The sequence below is a fragment of the Rhyacophila brunnea genome, unplaced genomic scaffold (genome assembly GCF_057557595.1).
Source record: "Rhyacophila brunnea isolate RB1 unplaced genomic scaffold, BYU_Rbru_1.0 scaffold_3, whole genome shotgun sequence".
Taxonomy (NCBI): Eukaryota; Metazoa; Arthropoda; class Insecta; order Trichoptera; family Rhyacophilidae; genus Rhyacophila; species Rhyacophila brunnea.
In genome coordinates, this window is record NW_028232965.1 from 18,149,643 (window position 1) to 18,169,383 (window position 19,741).

The following is a 19,741-nucleotide window of genomic DNA, read 5'->3' on the forward strand; positions in this document are numbered from 1 at the left end:
ACTCAATTTTCTCCATTTTCCATTTTTCCATTTTCCACAAGCAAATTTTTTTTTAAATGTACGAAAAACTCACAACAACCCGACCAATCTGATTGAAACTTCGCAGCATACTGAATCGGTAGTGCCGCTGCATGAAAACAAACCGCTTACAGTACTAGTCGCGCCACTTGTCGGCTTTTCTAAGGACTTATTGACCCACCCTCGTATTTGATTGTTCTGTTTAAATTGTGTTCATTTAAATTAATATAATATTATCTATCTCAAACCACAATAATTTCTTATAAAAACACGACGAACTACTGTTTTTTAACCTAAATAATTAAATACAAATACAAAGATGTTATCATTCTGTCATAAAATATCATTTCAAATGAATATGAACTCTCAAACTTCTCAGTAATCGATCCGGTTTCAGTAATGTTATTTTAATATGGCCGGTTATGTAAAACGATGCATGTGTTTCTGAGTAATTTATACAATAAAGAATTTGCATACATTAGCGGATAGTTGCTCTAAAAAAACACTCATTTCGACGAAAATATCACCAATTCTTTACAAGTGCAATATTCACAAAGACTGTTAAATAAATAAGGAAATGTATTTTTTCGACGGCTATATCGCTTCCTGAGTTGTCATAATAATATATCCAGCGCAGCTATTAATCAAATTAAATTTTATATACTTGCGCATTTTACTGTACATTGCATCTTTGATCTATTATATTGATAGTAGGTACTAATGATTAATTATAATCAATATTTTTCTTGCGATTAATTGTTTACAATACGACTTGATACAGTATGACATAAATATACCTAGTCGTTTACTCATTTATACACATTTCTATTATAATTTAGAAAAAAGCTCTCGCATTTGATTCTGAAAAGAACATTAGTGATCATGCAGTTAAAAATACTTCCAAAGAGTATCCAATCTGACAACTGATCCAATGTGAAAATAATTTTCGATTGCCTGCTCAGAACATGAAATAGTAGGTACGCAATTCGTCGACACATGCTGTGGCAGTTTTACACAAAGATAATGAGGCGATTGCAATATATTATACTTATAGAATATGTCGCCATTATGAATTTTGTGTTTTTCCAGACACTTATTCATTTTTTTCAGCTTTATTATATTACCCCCACAATTTTCATATTTATCCCATTTGCGGAATTAACCTTGTTTCCCCGAAACTAGTATTTATAGAGAAGCTTTTCTTCTGTGTATTTCTATGTTATATCTACCTTTGCTTTGTTATTTCTTGGTAGATATACTTAGTTGCATTATGTAAGTAGATTTCGAAATGTTTTATAAACATTGTGGAAGAGAACAAAGAAAATCAGGTATATAATAATAATTATTAATAATGCCAATGAGTTGAATGTGTTGATGATACATCGCATACCTCCGCGTAGAAGAAAGGTTTAAGAATGCAACTAAATGCATTTTCCGCGTCACTTTTTGTTCAGACGTGAGTATGCGTATGGAAATAATTAAAAAATGCAATCAAGAGGAAGTATGTTTTTACTATAATTTGATATATGTAAACATTGCATTGTTTATCTACAACCAGTGTATGTAAGTAAATAGTAATCTATTGATATTTTATGCTGAAATGGAGTGCAAGCGTTATTGCTCCTAGATACAGAATGTTATACCAATACAAATAAAGAAATCTCTTTGTCTCTACTGATTAAAAATACACTAATCCAATATTTCTTTTGAAATATGAAATAGCAATTTTCTTTAAACAATAAGTAAGTATTGTAACCGAATGGCTTCAGGTCTTAAGGCCGTGCGCTTGAGTAGGTATTCAAAAATTCAATTTTCACATGGTCACATTTTTTTTAATACTATTTAAAGTAATTTACAACACTGCGGATAGAATCACGGTTACATAACACACCTACTATAGCAAGGGTGGCGAACCTAAAGCACGCGTGCCACAAATGGCACGCGTTTGAAGAAAAAAAAACCTAAAATAATAATAAATAACAGATCGCATTGTATAAAAGAACAGGGCAAATACTCTTCAAGAATAATTATTACGTTTAATTTAAATATAGAATTGCATATGTTGGTTCTTAGGCTTTAAGCGTCACATATAATATTATCTCACTAACCTCATCAGGCGGCGGGGAATGCCGCGCCACGAACCTCTAATTTTTATCGATTTACAGTACTTGAGACCACTGTAGAGAGAGAATGCCTCATCTGATCAGAGTAATTGTGTTGTCAATTTGTGCGTAAAGAAACTAAGAAGCAATTTCATTGATATCCACAAAAATGACTGCACCACATAAGAAACAAAAACTTGGTGAAGCTAGTAACTAGTAGTACCTAATTCTGGCAGACAGTTTCAAAATTGGTGGACCGAAATATATGGCGTAATTGAAAAATGTGATTATATAGTATGTGCTACGTTCTGTGAGTGGTAAGAACATTATCATTTTTTCAAGACAAAGGTGTGACAAGAAAATCATTTTAAAAGCAAAAATTTACGTTATGGTCAGATTAATATAATGTATAATATGGCGTGTTCACCCATGATCCCTTCCGACTGTCTCTAAAAGATTCTCCCCTCAAGTAGCAGACTCGCGGCCGGGCCACTAGTAAGTAACAACTATATTGATATTTTTACGAATGTTGTCTCGAGCACGCGGGAAATTTAAATAAATGTAATTAAACTTGGTCTGCTTAGAGATCAAACAATTATTTTGAAAGAAAGCTATCGGAATATCATAGTGCTAACAGTATGCAGGTATCTACTATAATAATTAGAATTAAAATAGCTAGATTTATGAGAATCGGTAGAGTCATACCTTTTAGAAGAATTCTTCCTGAGTAAAAAGTCTGCGACTATCCTTGCGTGTTTCTTTTCTGAAAAGGAAAGAGGTATTTATTATTAATTAAATCAATCAGAAATTTTCGATTGAAAAAATCAGGAGAAGGTAGTGGGTGATTCATTTGACTACGCAACCTCCGTAAATGACACAATGTCCAAGGCGACTGGCCCATGATAGGGAGGTGTTAGTACTGCAAGTTGGTTGCCAACCTTCAGTAGAAGACGGCTCCAAACAAGAAAGAAGACACAGTGTCCTCTTTTAGTGTCGTGGGTCACGGATTCGAATCCCGTGTCTGGAAAAGCTACGCATTGTTCTTTCATCGTATTGTCAGGACATGGATTGAGCAAATGGCTAACTATTAAATAAATTCGGTCGAGATCCACACTGATGTACAGTGATGATCAATCAAAAAATGCTTGTATTGTTTATTGGTGGAGCCTTTAAACAATTATTATGATTGAAACACAAACATATTTTAAGTTACCTAACAAATCTTTACGTATTAACGACAAGTAACCAATAAGTAGAATTTTTAGAGAAAAATATTGATTACTTAATATGATAAAATTTAATATTACTCATATTTTTTTGCAGTTATTAAGGTTCCAATACCGGTTACGTGTAAATTGTACGTATTACATATCACCGTATCACAATGCACAGTCCACCGAGAGCTGTCGTAAATGCGTTGTTCGTGGAGCATAGCAGACAAAAATTTTCAATTTTATTAGATTCAATAATAACATTGATTTGATAAGTAAGTACGATTTGAAACTTACGAGCACCTACTCGCTTACCTACTTGTGTATCATTCAGAATTTTATATAAATATATATATACGATACGACTGTATTTCTAATTTACTTACCTGCCAATTTTTTCTGTCATTCCCGTGTATTCCGGTAGTTTTATTTAGACATGAATTTTATCTCAATACTATATGGCCATTGGTTTCCAATACAGCATTTCTCGGTGAATTTTCCTGGGAGCCCTATGTACAATATACCCGGTGATTATTTGGCGAAAACTCGCGAGGTATTGAAAATAAAACGCGACATAGGTAGCGACAATGTGAATACTTCGGTCCATAGACTATAGATACATATAGACGCCGCCCGTTACATTGCTAAATGAAGCTACGTGCCGTGCGTTTGGTTTGTGGGCGAGCGAACGCATTCACCTATAAATGTTCGAGACCATAGACCATTTCGCTAGTGCTCGCCCAAAGTGCTCGCACTAGACGCTCAGAATTAAAATATAATTTTCTGTTTTTTTACGTTATATAGTATTTTTAAGCGGTCAAAATGCAACCAATTAGGTAAATATATCCATAATTTAAGTTATTTTAAAGAAACACTAGGTCACTGATATTAAAATAAATAATAATATACAAATAAATTGTCACGAACATATATCAACTTACCTATGAAACGTAATACGATCTTCTTGCTTATCAGTACAGCTACCATATTTTAATACAACATGCAGAACCACCTTTCCTACTTAATTAACTAAAAATATTTACCACTGACTTTATGTTTAACACAAAAAATAGCAAATTTAGCAACACGAACAACACGCTACGTGAAGCGATTCAGCACTATTTGCCGGCGATATGTTTGGAAACCAACTTAAAAATATGTAGACCTTTTATCTTACTCTAGCGCGTGTCGCAGAGATTATAAGGGTGCCGAATACTTTCTCACTCGCACTCATGCATCGTTTTTGTTCAGGCCTTGCTTCGGTCGCTTTTGAGAACTCAAGGTGATCAAGGAAGTGTAACTCCACCATACATACGCATTCAGGTTATACAATAATAATCATACAGGTACATATCCACCTACGAGTGCCTATCTTGTATTCCATTTCATACACTTCTCATGCGTAAAGGGCAATAATTCACGTACTGGTGATGATAACAAGGAAACGATTTCTTTTACCAACAACGTTATCGATTTGTTTCCCCCCTTAGGTTATGTGAATTTTATATAAGTGAAAAATAATTATTATGAAATTAGTTTATGTAAGCAATGTTAATATTTTATACCAAGAACATAATATAAATTATATTATACGTCATACTTTTCCGAATTGTTTTTTAATGATACCAGTAAATTAATTGTCTCTCAAATGGGAATTGATGTTATTATTTCAACTATCATCTAATAATAAATACATTGATTGACAGATGATAAATTAATGTCATTGTGTTTCTTTTGTTTCTACAACTCTGTCATCGTCACGTCGTACATTCAACTTATAGGTATATGACCATATATTATAATAAGTACTCATTTCCCTTGTTTGGTGAAAAGTTAAACCAATTAAGCGGAATTAATGTCGCTTGAAATCTATCTAAATTGTCTAAGTGTAGACAGAAAGAAACAGAACTTGTTTTTATATCCTCTGCAATATACATACATAATATTATAATGAAGAATATAAATAAAACATATAGTCAATATAAAGCTTCGCTACAATGTACAACTGTTGGTTATTTAGTTTTATCTGCACGTCATGGGTGCGGTGCGCACAACTATCATAAACTTGTATCTCCAGAATATCATTAATTTATAAGTTACACACATTATAATTCTTTATCTCAAAGTTAATTACAATATCGCATTTTTACTTTACGAGACGTATAATTGGGGATTGCAATATCAAATGAATATATCAATACCGGTATTCGCCAAAACATACTGGTACTTATAGTAAAAAAAAAATACTTATCAATAAACATAGCTAGTGAAATCTATTAAAAACACTATTTTATAGCAACATAAATAACCTATCAACATTTATTATGTTGACTAATTATAGATCATAATATTTTAGAACTGCTAATTTTTACAAATAGGTACTATAAGTCCAGGTACAGGAAAATCTCTCTCAAATTCAACGTTGGATCAATAGTTATACTTAAATAATTGGAAATATTTGCCACGAATGTTTTCTTTTTCGAAATATGTTAATTCATCGCGAAAATCTATAAGTATATTAGAGGGATTTTGTTTTATTGTTACTTAACTTTTATTGGTTTCAGTCAATATATTTACGTTTTGGCAGCATTAATCTTATATATTAAATTTAATACTCCATATAGGAAGATAGTAAGTGATGAAAAAATATCATTAAATTCATTTTCAAAAAACAGATATGCTTTCTTAATACCGAAAATGTCAGTATTTTGGATTTTTTGAAACCGATATTTCGTTATCGAAAAATAATTGAATAGGTACCGGTTTTGAAATATCGGTATTTCAATCCCTACATATAATATATTATATTATATCGTTGTATATAATATGTATTACCTACCTTCTTCGTGGAGGTTTATAATATAGCATAATATATTATACAGAAGGTTCTTACATTAAGGTTGTATTGTGATGAAGGGGGCTATAAGTAAATTGAACTTGATTTAATGAATATTTTTCACTAGTTACACTCATTTCGTGTCATACATTATCTGTAGAAAAGTTGACTGAATACTTACTGATTTCCTACTGTCACGTCACATAAATATATATTTTTTTAAATCATGAAAAATAATTGATTTTCGATCGGAGCTTGGTTTGGGCGTTTGGCCTGAGGACTCCAACTGTCTTGACCCGCATCTGACTTCGCAGCGTTATTGGAACCTATAGGTACAAAGCGAATAATGTTTAATGATGATATCATTCATACAATTTGTATTCATTGCACGTATCTTCGTTGAGATTTACAATCTTAGTCATTCGCCATTTTAATAAAACAAAGAAATAAAGCGACCTGGAACTTAGCACTATACTATAAGCGTTCAACGTAGATAATAATATTATAAAATATAAACGGACAATATAAAATAGCCATAGGGTATAATGACATTACTCTGACACAATGTTGTTTATGTTTATTTTACATATGTATATTAAACATATATTATAACATCAAGTTTTTTTATGAATCAAATGCGATGATTGCTTTGGAAAACAGCAAAGTCTTATAGATATGCGTATTTTCGCAAACTGGCCGTTAAAAATGAGAGAATTAGAAAAATCCTGGCAACCATTGATTAATTGAATTAACAAGCAACATGACTATTGCTGTAGTAAAATAAAGTGGTAGTTTGTCTCAGACAGTATTTTCACAAGAGGTCTTCCAAACCGGTCAGTGCTACGGGTGTCCACGTACCTTAAACCGCCACTGCATATAACTTAGGTGGTAAAACTAATATGCATGTATGGTAAGCATGATAATTATTCAGGATCGACTTCATTAATTAATGTTATTCTAAATATTTCTTACATCCTCTTTGTTGTCTTATCCATACAGCGATTGTTTGTTTCTTTTTTTTTTTTTTTTTAAATAGTAGTGCTAACCTGGTTCAAGAGTAATTTCGTAATGAAATGATTTTAAGTGTGTATTAAAATATTTTTTTTTCCGGAATCGATAAAATAACCATCTTTAGTAAACGCGTTAAGAGAAATATCACGATAAAAATACCACAGAAATGTTTAATTATGTAGGTAAGTATGTTCGCGTTGATATTTTTAAATAATGACGAGAAAACAATCCTGTTTTTATGGATATTTAAGTAAGCCAACACAAATCACACAGTTAATAAACGGGTTTTATAAATTTATTTTGGGCACTATATAATCCAGGAGTTCCCAACTGGTGTTACACCAGGACCACATACCTGTTTCGTGATCAAGAAGAGAACGGCAAGAAACTTTTATACAATGATACTACATACATATTACCTACGACTAAATGTTATTAATTAACTTATATGATTATGCACCGAATTTTTGTACACCAAAATCTATTGCGATTTTCAACATGTAGAGTTGGACAAAATAGTGTAAGAAAATATTTTATCCATAACTTTCAAAAGAGACGAAATTAGTTTTTTATAGTAAGTAATTTGCTAATATGAGGATGAAATATCTTTTTCTCGTTTCAACTATTTTAATAACAAATGTCCTATAACAAAGACGGAAATTTCAAACGACATAGGTAACACATCTCTATATATATAAAAATCTCGTGTCACGATGTTTGTGGTCGAACTCCTCCGAAATGGCTCGACCGATTTTTATGATTTTTTTTATGTATATTTGTTAGGTATGAGAATAGGTCAACAAGTATATTTCATACCGCTAGGTGATTAGGGTATCTCTATCCAGAAAAATTTTCGTTTATTTTTTTGACAATTTTTTTTTGTATTTTTTTTATTATTTGGCATAAAAAATACCTATAACCTCAAATTTTCACTGTCCTATCCCCATCCTCCCATTTTTTAATCGCGATTTTATTATTTTTGTATGAACAAATTTAATCGTCGTTCGTATTTCAAACAGAACGAAATTATTTATGTTGTTGAATGACAGATGGCACTACGTCCGAGAAGAATTCAAGAGAAGCGTCGCGTCATTTTGACATTTCATTCGGCAAATCACAACGCAGTGCGTGCAAAATTTTGTACGATTTATTTTAATTTATCTATTTTTATGTGCGTGTATTACAGTGCACAATGCCAGCAAGACGCAAGGGGGGCCATTTGGGCCGTCGAACGAATAAAGCAACAAACATGCGAAATAGTAGAGTAGAAAGAACAGACGAACAAATCCAACAAGATAACAAAAACGTGCGTGTAAGCATGTCGCAATTGCGTGCATCTCAATCACAAGAGGCACGAGCTGAACGAAATCAACAACGACAATTGGAACGGAGCCAAGCGCGCCGGTTCGTAGTTAACACACGCAGAGCAAATGACCGACAACGCCAACAAGTACATCGAACATTTACATCCGCTTCGTTCCTTCGTCTCGCATTCGAGTACGAGCCAGATATTGAATATTCCGCTCATCCAAAAGTGCGCTATGGACAAAGAATGTCCCCATTGTCATGCGCTCAAATTCAAACATGAGTCAGCCGGGATGTGTTGTGCATCAGGAAAAGTGCAACTACCAGAAATTGAGATACCACCAGAACCATTGAACAGCTTGCTCATTGGCACGGTTCCAGATTCAAACCTGTTCCTGAAGTCCATTCGCACATTCAATTCATGCTTCCAAATGACTTCGTCTGGAGCAACAGAAATAGTTCACAATACTGCGGCAAATGGTCAACAATTCCATTCTACGTTCAAAATCAATGGTCAAGTATACCACAAAGTAGGCTCATTGCTGCTAATGCCAAACGAACCACATACATTTTTACAAATCTACTTCATGGGCGCGGCGGTGAGGACATCAATCATGTGGATGCACGTTGCGGCTACAATAGCCTCAATTCGCCTAATGCCAGGCGCATCGTCGGCGTACTGGACGCCCTGTTGAATGAGCACAATGAATTATTGAAATTCTTCAAAGCACACATGCACGAATTGGAAAGTGACAATCACGCTATTGTCATCAATCCTGATAAAACACCAGCTGGAAAGCACGTACGTCGATTCAATGCGACTGTTGTTGACGACATTGCTGGAATCATGGTCGGCGACCGCACATCGACGCGAGAAATCGTGATTCGAAGAAGAAACAATAATCTGGGGTTCATCGCTGACACACACCGTTCATACGACGCTCTCCAATATCCGCTAATTTTTTGGAAGGGACAAGACGGATATTGCATAAACATCAAACAACGAGATCCTGTCACAGGTAATTCATTCATTATGAACATCATTACTCAGTTTGAATTGAGAAAATGAATGGTTGATGTTTTTTTGTTTTTATCGGCGGTCATCGTCTACAGTGCTCTATTCCTCTTTCTGTCATAGATCCCATCCCCACACACTTACGATACATTCGTTACTTTTTATTTAACAACCAAAATATTCACTAGAAATAATTTATATAGCAGAACAACGTTTGCCTGGTCAGCTAGTAGTAATATAAAAATGTGTAAACATGAATCGATCCGAACAATTTTATTGTAAAAATCAATGATTGTATTAATATTATAAGTTTTAAACAATATATATAAAATTATTATAGCGAATTTGTTAAATATTTATTTCAAAACTATGATTTCCATTTACAAATAGTTTATTAATATATTCCAGGGATCCAGGGTCCGCGGGCATGATGTAGAAAACCTCTGACTGTCAGCAAAATAATAATGAGAAAAGTTTTTAAATTCAAGTCACAGCGCTCGGTCGATGCACTTTCAAGCTGATGTACCAAGGCGGAAACTTGGCGCCAGCTGGTTAAAAATTGACGGACAATACCTATAAGTACTTAACATCGTTAAAGGAAATGCAGAATTAAAATTTATAACGATATTCGCCTATATATTAAAAATTCCACGGTTTATTTTAGTAAAATTTAAAATTTTAAATAGCCATTTAGTGCAATGTTTCGTATTTATTCATATAGTAGTTTTTTTCCACCCCATTTTATGAAAATAGGTTATAATAATATTCAATGGTATCCAATCTTCTTCTAACAATAAAATCGCTGATCCAAAATTACTACATCTATAGTGAATGCAAATAATGTCAACTTAATTTGGTAATTTTATATACATTTATGTGGGTATAAGATTTATATTTAGGTATTGTACTTAACCAAATCAAATCTGTGCAATGCGAAGGCAATTTCAGTTTGACGTAGGGATTTCAATGCCGAATGAAAACATCAATGCGGTAACAATACCGGTGTTCAATGTGAATTCATAATGAAATTCTTTCACGGCGTACTCATTTGTGAGTGTGACATTGAAGTAAAGTGTCGTCAAATCGCCCAAATGAAAATTCTATAGTCGAGAGCCTTTATTCAACTCTTCTTGCCATTTTTATCTAATCCATCCGAAACCGATGTCGATGGCTTTTTCCTTCTTCCTTCCAAAAAACTTGTTTCCAGTATTGTTAGCTTTTCCGCCAAATATAAATATATAATATGTTATTATGTCATATAGTTTTTTTGCAGTTTATCGGATTTTTTAATACTGAAAAAACCGGTATTTTTATTTAAAAATTGGTATTTCGGTATCTATGAAAATGCCTGGTCCCAGTTTTTAGAATACCGGTGATGAAATCGCTAGTTTATCACAAATGTCATTCTTATAGAGTATATGAAATTGTTTGAAAATTGGTGGTATCTGTTTTCCGTCTCGTCACCATTTTCATGCGTTTATATAAAAAGGTTTCATTCAACAACTATATGTATATATATACATTTTATATCGCTATCTTCGTTATATCTTTTAATAGATTAAAATGATCGTCACTTACTTTACAAATTTCTCAAAAATATGGAGAGTAAAAAAATAATATTACCAACTGCGTACCTACGATTGTTAATTCAGCAAATTCTTCATTCGGCAAAAAGGCCAAATTTGGTATTCCGTCTTGGATAAATATTTAAAATTAAATGATATATGTTGCATTAACACTTTCTTTTTAACCAACGACGCAAAAATATACAATTAGTTACCAATTAAAGTTAAATTAAATGTAATTCGTATGCATGACAGCTAAAGTATGATATGAATAAAAGTCATTTCCATTCTTCGAAATCAGTATGGACGACATATTATCGGCGTTTACGACTTTTGTCATAATTTCCTTTCTCAAAATATGGCATTCGTATATCAATACATTTATTATACGCAGAAATACATTTACTTTTACGGAAAAAATAATAACATTGAACAATGTTATATGCAATTGGCATTGTTGGAAAATTGAATTTCGACTAGTTTGAGTCCTAACACCTGCAGTGCATAATATAACTTGATATAACTGGATTAAATTGGTTCTGTCATTTAATGTGGTAGGTACCTAATAGTCAATGCTGTCAAAGCGGGACAAAAGTTTGAGCACTCGAAAGAGGGCGATTAGGTTCCTACTCAGGGAATTTCTTTTCTGTGTTCCTACTACATTGCATCCGCATTGGTCTACGACCACGCCCTACGGAGTAATAAGGAAAAGTCTGGAAGCTTTCGAGATTCATGCTGAGGATTTGCTGAGCTGATCACATTACCAATGAAGAGATTTCAAGACAAGCCAATAAGGCAAGATGACTTATAACTATTATCAAGCGCAGAAAGAATGCATACTTCGAAGTATGATTTACTTCAGTCCATAATGCAGGAAACGTCCGGCAGCAAATTTAGAAAATTATCATAGCTGCATAACCTCCATAAGTGACTCAATATCCAAGGTATTGATGATCTTATACGACTGGCTCAGGATAGGGATATACTATATACTGTATATACTGCAATTTGATTGCCATAATTCGATAGAAGACGACACGAAAAGAAAATGTTCTGATATTATTAATATTGTTAGTTTGTAGTTGTAGAATTTAGGGAGTGAGGGTTATGAATAAATCTAACTTTTTCAAAGCTTTATGTGAACGGTTGTCATTGATGATTATATGCTGATAAAATTAGGCACTTAGAGAAAAAACATAACATACTGATGAGATTCAGTAATATTCTCAAATATAGTATAGTTAAGTATATCTACATAAAGATATCTAATAAAATAATAGTAGTATTGAGGTGATGATTCGCTTTTAGTTACAAAAAATATTTGAAAAAACCGGATGATACCTTGAAAAAAGTGATAAAAGCGTTGAAACTGGATTTTAATCTTAAAAATTCTTTGTTTGTTAGAGTACAATACTATCAGGGATAATTAAACCAGCGACACGAGGCCATCGCTGTGATTTTTTATTTGCTTATCAAACCTATTTGAACGTAGTTTTATTATAATCCTGTGACCATTTTCCACGATAACTATTTATCGAATAATCAAGTGATTCTTAATCAGTGTTCGTGGAAACTTGGGTTTCCGAGAGCCATCTCAGGGGTTCCTCAATAATTCTCAAAAGATTGCTATAAATTACAACGAACCCGTTTTGGCGATAGGCTAATGGCGATAGGCATAAAAAATGTGTTACAACAAGGTTACATTATATCATTCAAATACGTAGGTACCTACATAATATTATGCTAAGTGTAGGCATTACACTTAATAATACTCTTTCTTTCGAGCTGCGCCGATATACAAATCATGCGTTGCGTAGAGGCGGCTCATCGACACATTCGGGGTGATAAATAACAGAAGGCATGCGAATAATATAACTTTTCAGTGTATATTTCGTGAAAATCAAGGCGCTAACGGATGGTCAATATGTGTGGGTGTCTATATAACAGAACATTAAAATTTTAATTTTTAAGTAAGTATCTACTTACTTATTTTGTTTTTTTTACGAGAAATATGATTTAGTCACTTGCTTAACCCATTAGGCATAAAGCCCACCAACGCGGCGCTCGGTGCGCTCTCTACGAAGTAGGCCCCCTCCCACCCGCGCATTACCCTTCACCTACGTAATAAGGGGCTCAAGGAGCACAAAATAATTATTATTATCAGCGTCTCTCATAACAAAGGAATAAACATATTATTAATTTTCTCGGGGCTTGTAATTAATATTCACGATGACATTATTATACCAGCGAAATATCGGACACGCAATAACCAAACAAAGAGTTCACTGTTATTAAATAATGGCTTCTCGCCCGTCTATCGACGACGCTGCAAGGAGCGTGATTTTGTTAGCCGTGTTCAATGAATGGACTACGTTGTATTTTCGTTAATTCGTATCGCTGAGAAGCCAAAAAATGATGACTCATGGGGCAGGCGGGCACAACCCACTTGTGAAATTTTGCGCGAGAGCCCCACTTGCTGCGTTAAGTGGGTTTTACGCCTTAGGTCGATACTGACTCCAAACATACATTAAAAAACAATGTGTGTTTGACAAACCGAGAATTCGTACCACACATTATAAACTGGCGGAGCCTTAGCCGCTCGGCCATCTGGGTGCGTCGCAAAGAAATAAAAAAATATAGTTGATCATATTAATTGAATATTGTTGTTGTACAATTTTACATATTGTATATATTGTATATTTTTTAATTTACCCATAGAGGTATTAAATAAAAATTTACCCTTCTGTATCTGAATGTGCCATCTAGGTAGGAGATTTTCATCCCACCATAAATCGTCCGATCTTCGAATTTAGAACTAACCTCATCACAGTATAAAAAAATATTGAATGATATGTATGTATGTCAAACGTTAGCATGTGGCGCCCCCACTCAGCGGACAACATAGACTGGTGGATCTATAGTCATATGTTAATCAATACAAAAAATAAATAAAAATAAAATAAAAATGTGGAAATATCGTCTAGGAATATTAACACATCTACATTCTAATTAAATTTGATTCTAATAAACAACCATGTATGGCAAATGTTCAAAAACTCTCTATATTATGTATGTATATTAATATTATGTAGTATGTAACTACATAATACTATCGAGGCGAGAAGAAAAATACTTCTAAATATTATAAAGGATCGTAATGTTCTTGAAAAGTTGCAAAATCCGTACGTCGCACCTACTCAACATTCTCTTTGGTGAAATAAAAAATTATGAAGGATATGCGCTCTGAACAATACAAATAAACAGAAAATTCCTTCGTTGAAGAATTTCCAGCAGTCAGTAACCCCATTTTTACTTACGTATAAGCATGCATCACAGACATGCATGTACTAATGTACCAGTTAGTTGGTACTACAACATCTTGTGACTGGTAAAGACGAATAAAATTACCAACGCATGTGGGAGCCTACATACATGGACCAGTCTCTGTTTAAATATAGAACACGGTAAGTTGCAAAACGTTGCCGCATTGGAAAATTAAATGACTGGGATGAATTATTTTTAATGTTATATTATAATAAGCTTATTTCTACGTGTTCAATTCAAATAATATTATTCGAAAACAAATTTTAATAAGAATTTTGACTAATATTGTCAGATCGAATAGCCGAAAAGGTTCAACATATTCAGCAATATCAAACATATAATATGATGTGTCTGGAACTGATATACCAATATTATTTATTACATTTTAGGTATGTCAACTAAACGAAGGTGAGTATTTAATATGTACTGATGAAAAATATTTAGATGGATTTTAAAAACGTTATGTTATATTTAAAAATCGATTATCGACCATTATTACAAAAATCAATTAAGTACATTAAATAGGTATTTAAAGATCGAGTTCGAAAACTTATATTGTAATCTTCATAATTAAAAAAGGACTTTCTAGTTTTTTCCCTTTATAATACCAATAATTTACTCAGAATGGTAAAATACAACAATTACTATGAATTATGATTATGTTATTAGTATTACAATAAAATTCAGCACGGTTCGTAGCAAGTCGAATAAAGACATACAAAAATATAAAATGCTAGACAATTTAAAAAATGTAATGAAAATGTTGGTACGTTCGTATTCGGATAGTTTACAAAGCCCAGTATTAAATTTAATTATTGTGGCCGTTTTCTCTACAGATGTTTCGTGGACTAATTGGGCCCTGTCGTTAAGGCGCCACAGAGATAAAAAGTACAACGTTTGTTTGGATAATGTTATTATACTTATTATGAACTATTTTATTACGACGGCCACACATAACGAAGGCAAAAGTGTGTTGTTTGATGTACAAAAAAATGAATTCGGTTTTGATTGCATCCATATACAATTTCACCAAATTAAAAATAATACAGTTGCCTACATTTATTATGCGTATTAATAGTATGTTAACTCTTCCACGAATTTTACATAATTATAATCGGATAAAAACATTGCGAGGAAAAAGGATTTCAAAATATTAGAAAAAAATATACAGAAGCTCATATTATTTTCTCTGTAAGGAAGATAATATTATAATTAAGTGCCTACCATTTTTGTCTATGATTGCGATGTAAATTTAATATCGCAAATCATTTCTAATTAAATATTTTTTATTCATACACAAGATGTAAGAATGTAACGTTCTTGATTAAACATAATATATAATTTGGAACAACCTCTGTAACAGACATTAGAAAAATTCTAGATTTTTTTCAAATGATGTATGGAAATCATTCCTATGTTCGAAATACACCTAATTAGAACATTGTGTAGAAGTTAAATACTTAATTAAACGTTTTACTTAAATCATTGTATTGTGAAGACATTTACTGCATGAGCGGTGCACCGATGGGTATATGATTATAATATGCTAGAAAGCTCGCATTTTATTTTATCCGCTGTTTCCAGTGATTGGTAACGAATGGATTCAGTTGAATTTAATTATAATAGGTAGGTGGGTTATATTATTAAAAAATATAGTATTACCCATACACATAGTGTAAGTATATCAATGAATGAATTTCGCAGAAATTTTGTATTAAAAAAATTAATAAAGATAATAATTACCCATGAAATTCTATTTGATACTAAGTCCTAAAGTACATCCGCGGCAGTGTTGCCATCTTTTCAAAGTGGAATTCAGAGCCTCCAAAATTATAGTATTTGGGGAAAAAATATAGTACGCGTTTTGTCATCTGTTGAAAATGTATAGGTTTTTTGTTTCTCAGAAAAAAAAATAACGGAGACTTTGAGAAACTCCGAAACCCCTTTTTTTATTTACGTACCTCTTCCTACCAAAAATGATAACCGAAGAATCCAAGAAATTTCATTTTAAACCAAAGTCAGGGGATTTTTTACGTTTTTCGAGCATTTTTTTTCAAGTTCTCCAAATCTTCTTATCTCGCGAAATTATAGTACTTTGCACCAATTAATCCAACGGAAATATCGAAATTTTAGTAAGTACGTTTTACATATTTTTTCCAATATTCAAAATTATAGTATTTTGGGCGTACTATACCTGTTTTATATCGTACATAGTACGCGGACCAAAATTATAGTACAAATACTATAAGTATAGTACGGTTGTCAGCACTGATCCGCGGTGAATAACACGGTATATCGTTCGATTAAGATATAAATATAGTGAATGAATACATTAGGCCATATGCTATTATGAACTAACCCACATTATAGTAAATAATTGATGATCAATGATTCAAAAATATAAATAATCAAGTATTGGCATTTACTAATACGTTTTAGAATTTGGGCATCTTTTTGAAAACATTATTTTGTAAATCATTCTCTCTCACAATACGTCAGGCTTAGTATTATATGGTGCTTTAAAGTTTAAACGAGTCTATATTATGCTACAATACTCTGAATAGACTGATTAAACATAATATTAGGTACTAATATTTTGACACTTATTACAAGTTGTAATTAAAATAAAACAAACACCGTGCCACTCAATGCAAAATCCGCTTAGATTAGATGTCACCTGACAGCAAGCATGTCGTTTTTTTTAATCCAATATTGTAATATTATTGTATATTTGATTAAGTTATTGTAATTACTTTACCAACCACTACTGTTAGTATTCAAAAGAAAACAACCAACATCTAATCCGTCATGCAAGAGAAAAACATCAGTGGAAAAATTGTTGCGACTGAATGACTTGGACGAAAATTTTTAGTTGATAGGTACTTAGATAATGCATTACAAATAAGAATCCCTTATAGGTAGTATCGCAATAAATAAAATGTTGTACATCGCTCTTGTGGACAAACGACTCTTTCTCTGAGAAAATCTAGATTATGTGCCCACTGGAAAATAGTCGTAATTACGCACTCTATAAAATAAGGCCAAACGTCTGCAAGAAAACTATATTTATATTTATATTGTAGGTACATAATGTTTTATCAATTTACTAAAAAAATATTGTACTTACTTACTTATAAGATTGTACTTATTAAAAAAATGTTGAAAAAGTGTTGCGTATATTTGTTTAACTGGATCACAATAAATTGTCAACTATTTTTATAATGTTTTAATATAGGCACAATTTTAGAATAGTTAGGTACCTATATTGATAATAAATCTTATCGTACATGCCATAACAAAATTTTGTACTAATTAAACAATGATAATTGTTACGTTTATTACTTCCGTACTATAACAATTAATATATTAAGCGTCTAGGTTACATACGGGTTTAAGTTTAAGCGCAGATAATAATTATGCCACAAAACCCAACGTAGGTACATGTCGGTCGCGTAAATGTTGTCGATAGGTCATCCCTTTAGTTACTAAGGGTTTCCCAACCAGTCCACGAATCTCCAGGTGGGAGAGAATGGGAAAGTATTTGTCGATGAAATGTCCATAATTACAATACTAGTAGGTATATTATTATTATTTGTATAAGTACCTACTGTAAGTTTAAAATTGGAATACCTATAAACTTATAAGAAAAATCATATTTGCAGTAATGCAAAAATTGAATGCTGAGATATGGCTGGATTCTGGACTTTTTTGAGGCAGTAAAAAGGTTGTTATTACTGTTAGAGAAGGTGAGAGGCATATAAAAGATTGGGAACCCATGAGTTACTGATTAGTCTATGAGTTAATACAAACAAAATATTAAAAATGGTTATTCAGAAACATAATTGAATGAAAAATGCAGATAGGTACGTCTTATTAAGTTCAAGTTTTTATCACTTTCAAATGGTGATACCTATTATGATATATTAAATATATCATAATAAGTACCTATTACCTATTATTATTATAAATTTTATCAGGATGTTGCAAAATGTAAGTTGGATTAGATTAAGTTAGGTTACAAAACGAATTTAATACTTCTGTAACAAAACTAACAAGATAATGAACAAAATGAGGAAATTTTTCTTCTAGAATAAATAGATATCAATAATGTCTTCATCCAGATCAGTGTCTGCCAAACTTACTAGTGTGCCGCAAGAAGTCTCAGGGTGTGCCGCGAAGGAAGAAGCATCAAAACTGTTCAATTTAAATAATGCCTATTCCTTTAAATTTTCTTTAATTTTAAATAAATTCAACATCTACATTCTACATATTCAAATAAATATTTGTCACGTTCGTACATAGTGGTTGACGTGACACAGGGATACAGTGACATTAGTATATATATGCAGCGTAGTGAGTGTTGATAAAATATTAAAAAGAAGTTACCTAAACTATGATTTCCTTTATTCATATTAATAAGGTACATTTCCTTTTTTAAGCCATTTTTATTTAGTCTGCCGTGGAGCAAATCCCATTCCCCAGTGTGCCATGAAGTAAAAAAAAGTTTGGCAGACACTGATCCAGATGAAGCCTTTTGTAGCTCCCTAAATCACTAAAACAATTTCCAGTTTGATAAAAATATAGGAATATGTACTTACATACTTCCACTTTTGGGCGTTTGTATGAAAATTAGTGGTCTCGCCCAGAGGGCCTTTTCCCCACATTAGCATAATAATATGGTTTTCTACCTCCTACCTAAATATATGTACATATTTCACTCCGCGATCGACGTGTGGCTGAATATCCGCTTCAAGCTCTGTGTTGAGGATTCGAATCCCGCGTTTGGTAAATTCATATAATGAACCTTTGTGTAGTGGACAAGATCATCATAGGATTGTACAAGCAATGGGAAATATGTACACTTTCAAAGGTCAATAATAAATTGGTTAGTACTTACATACTTGAGTACAGCTGATTATTTTGTTGGTAAAAGAAAATTAAATAATTCATTAATTACAAGAGATAATAATCGTAGAATGAATTTACTTTTACATACTACAGCCCAAATTTTATTTCGGATAATACCCAGTGACGTCCCGTGGGGGTAGGCAGATTGAGCGTCGCTTGGGGGCGGCAGTTACTCGAAGAGCGGCAAATCAAGGAAAATCATTTGAAATATATGGAAATAGCTAAGTACCTTAACTCAGTAACAACGAAAATATCTTTCCATTAAAAAATCAGCTCACTGGTTTTGTCGGGTTCGCGATATCTAATTTACTTCCATTGCCCTTCGACGTCCTTGGTGACCAGAAACGACACGTGCAGATTTGCGAATAATAAAATTAATCTGATGTTTGGTTAGTAATGTATTCATACAACACATTTCTTAGATATTGGACTCATGAAAGGATGAT

The 19,741-nt window shown here is 32.6% G+C and overlaps 1 protein-coding gene across 2 annotated transcripts in view; it reads right to left on the reverse strand.

Moving 5' to 3' along the window:
* The window catches only part of LOC147067997 (SH2 domain-containing protein 4A-like), an 89,778-nt gene that overhangs the window by 69,326 nt on the left and 711 nt on the right, over positions 1-19,741 (reverse strand). Inside the window, exon 2 of one of the 2 annotated variants that reach the window (XM_085952027.1) lies at positions 2,826-2,883. The exons of the other annotated variant lie outside the window; for it this stretch is intronic. The gene's annotated coding sequence lies outside the window, so the exon portion shown is untranslated. The remainder of the gene's footprint in view (positions 1-2,825; positions 2,884-19,741) is intronic. 2 annotated transcript variants of the gene reach the window in all.